The following is a 10,665-nucleotide window of genomic DNA, read 5'->3' as shown; positions in this document are numbered from 1 at the left end:
TTTTCTAGACTCCAAAGACGTTCGGTATTCCAAACATTTAACGCTGATCAAGGAGCATCTCACTGTCAGCATAGACCAACTCGAGATTTGTGTCGAGCTAGAGTGGGCAAGGTATTATGGTGGCTTACATCTTCACCAATATGTCTTTGCAGCTGACGGGTCGAAGGGCCACTCGAAAAGAGCAAAATCGGGCTTTGAAGGCTAGGGCCTACGTACGGGTTCCTGAGGATCTGTTCTTCCGAAGTTCTCCGATGCCATGGTGGATGTAGCTTTCACCGGCTCTGGTGAAGGCTCGTACTAGTCGGATCCTTTGTCAGTGGGTTCGAAGTAGTCAGATTCCTCATGCACATCACATCCTTCCCACTCCGGGTCGTGAACGTTCCCGAGCTCCCAGGTGCTCTCACCTTCTACATACACGAGTTTAGATTCTTTCTGCTCCATATTTTGAGGTACAGTTTCCTCTGGTTGTTCTTCTTTAGCTTCTTGTGGCTCGGGGGCTTCCTCTTGAGGCTCCGACTCTTCTTATGGGTCCGAAGCCACGGGTCGGTTTCAACTCCCTGGTTCTCATTTTCCTCTTTCGGGACTCCCATTCGAGGCGTCTCTGGCCTCCTTTCCAACGATATGTAGTTCAGCACCAACTCTCTCACCTCTTCAGAGACGTTCTCTTCATAGTATTGTCCTTGGGGTATTCCTTCTGGCGGATTTCCCACCAGATCCAGCAACCTATTAACTTTCTCAATCTTTCCACCTATCTCCTGAAGATGTTCTTCCATTTACTGAACCTTGAGTCGCAGTATTTCAACAGTCTCTCCTAGGGTGAGCATGGTCTGATCTCCTTGGCTTTCCATTTGTAAGTCAACCTTTTTAGTGGAGATAAACTAGGGTAAGTTTTAAGTCTATTGGATTTTCTTTTAGGTATGTAATTTAGATCATTGGATCAATCGTATTCAGGCTTTAATACATAATAGCATATATAGCAAGTAGACATGTGAAGCACGTAGCAAGAAGTCATATAATTTGTAAACAGTTATACTACTCGTGTTCCTAAGGCCTTTTGAGCCAGGGCTATCCTAATCGTTTGAAACGTGCAAGTGCCGCTTGTAAAGATGAACCATTGCCCCAAAAATCATCATTCATTAATAATAATATCTTCCCCAAAGGGATTACAAAAAATGATGAAGCCGACATGGGGCTATAATAATAAAAGCGGAAAGCAGTAAATCAGCATAATTCTCCTCCAGCGGCTGATGTCAAAACTTGATCTGTCTTAGCTTTTTTGGCCCTTCGAAGGGCGGTATGAATGTGGAGAAGTTTCTGATACAACTCCATTCTAACTATTACGGGGTCTGACTCATCTAGAATTTTAGCCAAACACTCATCCATACCCTCCAGACGCTCCCTCGGGCTATCCCCCTCTCGAATCAACCCGTTTCTGACTTCGATATGTGTGGATCTTCTTGAAACATCATGATGAAGCATGGGCCTCGGGATTTGTGCACCGGCCATATGACCTTGCAGCCAGTCATGGTAGCCTGGGCCACATCCTGCTTCGAACCTGTCCGTGGCTAAGGTGTCTGGACCCTATTTCACACGACCGTTCCACTCTCAGAGAATTATTCCAGCATTCTTGATTTTCTATTCTGTGTGCTCGATGATGAACTGTTCGGGATTCCCTACTTGGGTTATTACTTGCCTTCTCCCAAGCTATCTCAGAATTTGAGACAGATAATAAGGACAGATTCCTCGAACTCCAACCAATGGTACAAATGGGCAATTCTTACCTCGGACTACTATGGTCTCTGATATAAAGTCAGGAAGCATCCATTGGATCGTATCCTCAATCAAATCAGCGAACCCTTTTTGGACACATACCCGAGATCTGGGCAGTAGTTTGTGAGCGATCTATCCTGTTCTGACGATTCAAGCCCTGAACCTCTTTTTCCATGTTGAGGTGTTTGATAATCCACCATTATATGGTCTCTGATTTGACTGAGGATCTATGCCATAGACGGACATAGTCATGATTGAGGGTAAGTGAACCAGGGTGCAATTGATAGTCCTTCTATGTGCATCACTTAACCATTCCCACCATCCTCTAAGCAAATTCGGAGCCCCGAGGATAATGTCAAACTGAATTCTTCGTTCCATCTACAAAATAGAACACTGTTAAGATTTCCCCCTTCCCGTAGGGCTAATGTTTCAACACATAGGCACAAGCACATTTCCATATAGCACATAAATGAAATGCGGTGTCTTCGGGTCATAAACCGTCCGAACACAGGGCAGTCTTCTTAATGAGCCTTAGGTAGGTCTGAGATACCCAAAGCTCATCTAGGTATGAATACTCTAGTTTGGTAGGATTTGGCTTCGCTCTATCCTAGTTATCACTAAAATGGGCTTTTTGCGTAATGATCAGCATCCGAGTGGACAATTGAAATTTGAGCAGGTGGGGGTCGTTGGACGATCACGAACCAACCCTACCTCATAACGATTCCAAAAGAAGTATTTGGTTTTATAGTGAAGGATCGACCGCGTGCTCCGCGAAGTCGCCTTTAATAAAAACAGTGTAAAATAAATGCCACGAGTGGCGGAGTTATGATATTCATGCAATGACAATTTATAATTGCGGAAAAATAAACACCTAAGCAGTTCAAACTAATAAATTTACATTATACTTGAATCCTTATGGTTAGAACCTTTAAGTTCCCCCGGCGACAGTCGCCATCATTACGATATTCGCATTTACGGCGGGGTTAGCGCTCAGAAAGCTACTACGAGTTTGTTGGTGCTCTTTCGGACTTGTTTTGAAAAAGAGTCACCACCTAATTTTTAGGAAATTAGGAAAACCATTGATGAAGGGTTTATTCAAATACCGTGAAAAAACTTTCGTAATCCAAAGTTCTAGGTAAGGGTTCTGGTAATCCCCTAGGGAAGGTGTTAGGCACCCCAGTATTAAGGATCCGTACTATATGTTTGACCTTCGAATTCCAATGTGTGATTATCTGCTTAAATTGCTTGTTTGGTGTTTATTTTCCACTTTATAAAATATAATCATTGGATTGCATATCATTGGTTTTAAAAGATTTGAATATATTCCTTTTATATATAGGGTAGTTTAGATTGGATTTATAATATTCAGATAAGAATAGGTTCCTTTATATATAAGGATAAGCTATTTTGTTCATGTAAAAAGAGTTTTGGTTTAAGAGTGTAAAAGTATATTTATTATCACACACTTTGTTCTCGGAATAAGGCCCGTATAACACGTTAGAACGTCTTATCCTAAAGCCTCGTATTTACGAACGTATTTTATTTTAACAAGTCTATTTATGAAAATGGCTTCCTCTTAGTATTAACTCATTTATATATGGAAACTGGTTTTGGCCTTAAATGGGCTTGAGCCCAAAAAATATTCATGTTTTGCAAGGAAAATGTTTTTGTGGGCTTAGGCCCCAAAACCCTTTGTTTTTCTCTTGTTGGGCTTGACCCCAAAAAATCACTTTTCTTTCTCTTTTGTTTCAAAATCAGATGGACTTTCAGCCCAATGCCTTTTATTTTTAGTCAAAAATTAAGTGGGCTTAAACCCAAAACCTTTGGTTTTAATTCAATCTCGACCAAAATTTATTTCCAATTTGGAAAGGTATCTTTACTTCAAAAGTATTAGTTTTTGTTGAAGAAAACATACTAGTACTCATGGTTTTGAAAATTCTCTATGCTTCCGTTATCCTGTATTAAGAAAAATGTTTTGTTACCCTTCAAGTCTTTGAAAATTATTATACGTGATTCGGGGTTTTGAAAATCCGTTTGGGGACTTAAAGTCGACTAAACGGTATATGCACCGTTGGCCTAATATGTCTAGTTCAGCCATAAGGGATTCCACTAACAATGTGTTAGTTACAAACATGACAAATACAATACACCCTTGAGATGTAAATTGATAAGGTAAAGGTAAGTTAGGCTAGGGGCGTACCAAGCCCCTAGTTAACCATTTTCACCTATGGTTGGGCCTTTATGCGATCTACAATATTTGCTTCCGTTTCCCTTCATAAAACTTGATGTATTTTGAAAGAAATGGCTTGTTGGGCCTCAGCCCAACAAACTTGGTTCTAATTAGGCCCAATTAGCATGCAGTGAAGAGGAAAAAGAGGGAAAAAGGGAACTCGGTTAGAAATTATATTACTGAACTCATCACAAGTATATATGTTCACAATATATATAAAACAACAAACACATGCATACACTCATAATTGTTGGGCTTATCGGGCCTAGAAGCCCAAATTCCAAACTTAAAGAAAGACCTGCTCGGCATCTGGTTTTCCTTATTTTGGACTAAGCTTAAAATATAGGGTTATCTTGTTGCTAGCTGAAGTGGGCCAGGCCCAGATCCATACCAAGTCTGAATTTAGACTAAAATTCAAGCCTAAAGAGCTCTACCCCCTCAGGTCCATTTAATACACCTCCTACATGGGATTAGCAGTCATATACATGCATGATATACAAATAATATACACATTTGATGTGTATATCGTGTGTATACCACCGCATATTACCTTTCTCTTTTGCCCGATTTTCTATGTATATCTCAAGTATGATTACTCCTCAAACTTAAACCTTGGACTCATGATCAATTAGTCATTATGTCAATCTTTCCAATATTAGCATAACATAGGACTCAACCTAGACTAAGGCCAGCATGCTCAATCTTCACCAGGTAACCCTTGAGCCTATCATAATAACTCCCCATACACAGCTTCAACTATCAGCAAATTATTTAGCTATTACCAGATCAAAGCAGCATACACTTGTAGCATAATGCTAACAGTATCAAGACCCACTAAGAGATTATAAGTAAAGGAAAGTCAAACATATTGATGTCATGATCACAAAGGGGGATTTGAGAACCAGATAGATCAAGGCCAAAATGACACAAAGGGATAGGTATGAAGAAATTCCTAAAGCTAGAGATAGCACAGAGATGGACCTCTAACCCCCAGTCTAGTTAAACAAAATAAGAACAGCATACAGATGGAATACATGGTTCACATTCACCACAACTTGCACAGAATGAAAATTGTGCCTTTTAATTTTAGTAGAATTTTAAAGAAGAGGAGGGAAAGCAAGAATTCAAAAAAAAAAAAACAGACTATATAATTGGTGTTCTATTGTCCATTTTAAGATAGCCCTTGATCATTAAAGGCTTCATATTAACCAGTTCTTTTCCCATTTCCAGAAAGTCAGTGGCATACACAAACAGATTCATTTTTTGACCTGAACTGCCTATTTAAGCACTTCGTAAATTCATTTTATACCAATCCCTTGGTGCAATGATAAGGTTTTAAGGGTTAAGTGTGTACACATAGCATATATGTCCCCCATGACTTGTGGAGTGCACCATGATACCTCTTATTTGGAGGAGGGGTGTTATGAACCAAGCAAGACTTGGTTCTTCCGAATCCTCACTTTAAGATGTCTTTAAAAAAGGCTCCTTCATGCCAAGTGTTCCATAGTCTATGCACCTCCATGATCCTCCAAACACCATCATTAAACCAATCCCCATCTAACACTTAGTCAACATTAATACGAGTTTCAGCCTTTTTGTTTGTTTAATCCATGATTCTAATCACAGTGTGACATTACCCCTTTACATTAGGCAGAACCTCAACAGACATACACATTGTCACGACCCAGCTAGTGGGCCATGACAGGTACCCGGAGCTAACTACCGAGCACCACTCATCATGCTATCTATCATACTGAACCTGGGCATACATCATTCCCATACAAGACTTATCATCAAAAGATCGTCAATATCCCCCAAAACATGTTTATGTGCATAAGCCCACGAGGCTACAAAAATGATATACAGAATATATAATGAAAAAGTCTCACAACATCTACAACCCACACATAAGTATCTACGAGCCTCTAACTAGAGTGTCGGAATCATAAGGATGGGACAGGACCCCGCCATGCCCCAGTATGTACACAAAAGAATATACCAAGAGATGGCGACTCCAGAGTAGTGGAGTGCTCTACAAATCACGAACAAGCTCCTAAGTGTCCGCACCGTCTCCTCGTCTACCGGTAATGAACACAGACACCATAAAAGAAAAAAGGACGCGCACGAACAATGTACTGAGTATGTAAGGCATGTATATCAACACAATAAAGAAGTAAGAGAACATGATAAGAAGAGATAACCTGTAACTTTTTGACTCTTAAGGCGGAATCATGCATGTGAACTTCCATAATAAACAACATAATATCTTGTATATACACATATAAACTGCCCGTCCATATAGGTACGGTGTGATCATTATTAGCCCGCGTTCGGGCCTCCCGCCTCTGAGCCTCCCTCTTCTGGGGTAACCATCTCAAGCCGCCCACTAATGGTGTCTGTCCATGCCATATAGACATGGTGTAATCATCATCATAGCTGCCATTATTACGCCGTCATAGTGGCACCGCCCGGCCATATAGGCGCGGTGTAATCATATGTATATATAACATAATGCATGTATGAGAGCTCAAGAAAAGCTATAACTCTATCAGAGTGACGTAAGGTCGGTAACCTCCGTTTATGTTATGGAATAATCATGATCGTCATTCCTCACCTTGAAGGAACTAGTAACATGAGGTGAGACTAACAACAATGAACAATCATCAACCAAAACATAGAATGATATCATAAACCTCACGAAAGCATCAATGCATAAACTTTGGAAGCTTTAGAATTAAAACCATCAACCTCATCATTATCACAAAACATATCTCATCTCCATCTCATAAGGAGCTGTTGAGAATCTTTAACTTTCATCCTTTGGGATGTAAGAAGGTCATGGAAATATAAAAAAAAAAATCATAACATAAGAATCATGCCTTTGAAAGAAGGGGGCTAGCCTTACATACCTTTACGACTTCTCAACGACTAAACGCTTTCCCTCCAAGCTCACCACTCTACATTCACAAGAATTCGTCCTACATTAAATCGTTAGAAGCATGCTTAAAGCTAAGCTAAGGCGACTAAGGGCTAACGAAAATTGGGTAGCACTTCCTTTGTTTCTATAACTTTCTCCATATAATATAACAACTCCCAAACATCAATAACAACACCCATACTATCACAATCAACAACTTCTTCAAGTTGAATATTGTTCACTTCCCACTTTCACCTTCAAATCCTCCTTAACGATGAGTACAACACAACATTATATTCGTTCTTCACAGAACGCTTCCTCAACATTATTAGCATCATTTATAATAAAGTTATACGCATCTCATACTAAGAATCATGACTCAAATGAAGTTGCTACTCAAATACCATTATTTCCATATTTGAGCTCATACTCAACATTTTTATCGAATCTAAGTCTTTTAACCACTCAATACATTTAACAACATAAGATAAGTGTGCAACTCACCTTTGATTATGTCGGAATGATCTTTGGATGAAGATACTTCGCTTGAGAAGAACCCCAACTTCAATACTAAAGAAGTTCTTGGCTTGCATCAACCCTAGTGAGCATCCACACTCTTAGTTTTCTTGATCCTTGGTGTTGATATTTGATTTTTCCTTGGGTATGTGTTGATATGGTTTGGAGAGGGTTCTAGAGGTTTTGAGAGAGTTGGAGAAGATGAGAAATGAAAGAAATGAATTTTGGGGTCCCCTTTTATAAAATTAGAAAGCTGCCCGACGAGGATTATACGGACCCTTATACGGTCTGTATAAGTGACCGTATAATACCTCCAGTGAAAGACCCCTCTTTGGACAGGTTATACGGTCCCTTATACGAACCATATAAGTTATAGGGCCGTATAAGCGGCCATATAACTCACATTTTTCGAAGTTGATCCCGTTGTTTCGTTTGACTTTCAATCCTTGTGAAACCTTCTTGACACTTGTATTATACTTCATTAACCATCTAAGGAGCCTTATAACTTTTCCTCAAGGCGTTACTAAATCAACGTTAGCTCGGTTGTTACGAAATCTTTCCCGAACACAACTTATAGTCCACTTCCTTTGACGAACTTAGTTTCTCCAAGTCGCATGACTTCAAAATCTTGTCGTATACCCTTTGAAGCTATCAAGTACTCTCCTTAAGGCTATACGGACGCCATGTTCCCCTTAAGCTTGCGTTAGTCTATTCACAGCTCGACGTACGAAAAGTCCGAGGTGTAACACACATTCTTGTTTCGAGATTGATTTATACATATCTGAACGTATATAGAACCAAGACAACACATTACCATCCCAGGAGAAAGCCAAACATCATTATCAATCTCATTGTTTAACCATGATCATTACATATTCTATGTTTTAAATCATGACTTCAAGAAATCACACAAGATAGTTCACATGTAAGAAAACTGGACAAGATTGAACCCAGGTTTTCCCTCCTCTTTAACTCCCTTTTATTTTTGAAAGCCAAAGACTAATTTTTCATTAAAATAAAGTAGTTAAAGTTATGCTAACACTTCCAGTTTTATACTATTGAGATGAGGTTTGTAATTAATTTGAATTTCATCCTATTATAGCTAAGTGTAATCATTCAGGATCAATACAGATTCCAAACACATAAAAGTCCAAGGACTAAAAGGGCTACTCAAGACTGGACCAATGCTAAGTATCAAAGAACTAAGCATTCAACATCAATGATAAGCATAAACCACTAATGATCAGACCCTAAAGCAACTAAATTAACACAATTAAGCACAACAAGTACTAACTAAGCAGATCATTTAGCATAAACTGAGTAGATAATTAAACATAAATATTAACTAAGCAGAAAATTTAAAAGAAAAGACTATAATAAGATAAAATGTTACCTTTTGGTTGTGCAGCCTGGTTCAAGAATAGATTTGGAGCCTTGGGCTTCCTCAATCAATCCTTAGCCACGCAAATAAAGAAAATCAAACTTTTGAAACTAAAAACTCAACTTTGAAGTCGAGTCTTAAAATTTTGAACTTAAAATCCCAAGTTATGAGCATAAAACTCAAGGTCAGGGTTTTCTCGTGCATGTAGGTCTGTCTCAACTTGGAGCCGGGCCTTCTTTTCGTACAATTACGGATACGAAAATAATGGTAAAAATCGGATTCAATTGTCAACTGCCCCTATCGGAAATAGGATTGACTATCTGTTTGTTGTTAAATAGAACCCCAAAATTCATCCTAAACCCTAGACTACCGATATGGGACAAGTAAGCAATCTAAAATTTCTACACTCAATACATGAATCTGTCACACCCTTAATTCGATAGGGTGTGATGGGCACCCGACCCTTACCTAGGGCCGAGCGAACCCGCTGACTTTCGTAATACTCATAATCATACTGGGCCCGCAAAACATGACATAAGCACATAATGAAATTTTTTTTTCTTTCGAAAACAAACATGCCTTTCATCTTTGTCAAATCAAATCAAACTAGCATCGTATGAAATCTGTAAACATATGAAGTTCGTAACACAATGCATAATAATACATCGGCTTACATAGCCGCTTACAAAACTGACATATCATACACACGACACTGTCTGCAAAGTCTCTACCATAACTTCAGATACCATACAAAAGCACTCTGACTCGGCAGCACTCCGGAGGAAATGGAGCTCGCCAATCCAGCTGGAACATCTTCTGCTAACATCACCTACTCATCTGTGGTACCTGCGCGGCATGAAACGCACCCCGAAGAAAGGGTTCATTGATGAAATATGTACTGAGTATGCAAAGCAGGAAGTACAGAAAACGAAGTCATAACCGAAGTACGGAGTACAGAAAGTGAGCACAATAGTCAGGATACTAAAGTGCTTGCATCTGACATACAAATCATACATAGGAGGTACAGAAGACAAATATGATAATCAGAATGCCAAAATGCTTCGCTTTCTTTTTTTTTTTTTTTTTTGAAAACATTTGCCTCACATATACTGAAAATCAAACATATCATATTAGCTGACATTAACCGATGTGGGATTCGCCTAGACCAGTGTGGAATTTGTCGCACCACTGGGTTTGCCCCACCACCGGTTCTGATACCAACTGATCATAATCCAGACTGTCAAAATCACATATCATATACACCCATATCGTGTCCCGACCCTCTAGTGAGGGACTCGGTAAATAAGATCAAATCATCATACTATCACATATCATATCACATATCATCAAATCATCATATTATCATATCACATACCACATACGGTCCGTAATGGGACCCGGCGGACAGAACATGGTCGCCCCTCCTGCCTCGGGCGCCATAACACATCATACTTCGGAAAGTTGCATATCTCCAAACCCGACATACCGCGGTCAAATATCCAGCGGTCAATATCACCTGACATACCGCGGTCAAATATCCAGCGGTCAATATCAGCCGACATACCGCGGTCAAATACCCAGCGGTCAATATCACCCGACATACCGCGGTCAAATACCCAGCGGTCAATATCACCCGACATACCGCGGTCAAATATCCAGCGGTCAATATCACATAGACACGGTACCCGGCCCTATAGCGGAGGGGCTCGGCGAACCGGACACATCATACTCTAGAATATCATATAGTGCGCACGAAACATACCGGCCCGGGACTCGGCGAAAGAGGTAATAACAGAATGCACGAGCAGAATCGTGGGAAATCATATGCAATGCAAAACACTTACAAAGACC

General features: G+C 39.8%; 1 long non-coding RNA gene across 1 annotated transcript; it reads right to left on the bottom strand.

Annotated features, from left to right (window-relative positions):
• Window positions 1-3,854: 3,854 nt before the first annotated feature.
• Window positions 3,855-8,889, bottom strand: LOC132054340 (uncharacterized). The gene is made up of 2 exons (XR_009414251.1): window positions 8,806-8,889; window positions 3,855-4,106 (listed from the first exon to the last, which is right to left on the bottom strand). It is a non-coding gene; the product is annotated as an uncharacterized LOC132054340 (long non-coding RNA).
• Between the last annotated feature and the right edge of the window lie 1,776 nt (window positions 8,890-10,665).

Source organism: Lycium ferocissimum, chromosome 4 (assembly GCF_029784015.1).
Source record: "Lycium ferocissimum isolate CSIRO_LF1 chromosome 4, AGI_CSIRO_Lferr_CH_V1, whole genome shotgun sequence".
NCBI lineage: Eukaryota > Viridiplantae > Streptophyta > Magnoliopsida > Solanales > Solanaceae > Lycium > Lycium ferocissimum.
Note: the sequence above shows the minus strand (reverse complement) of the source record. Positions and strands in the feature narration are given on the sequence as shown.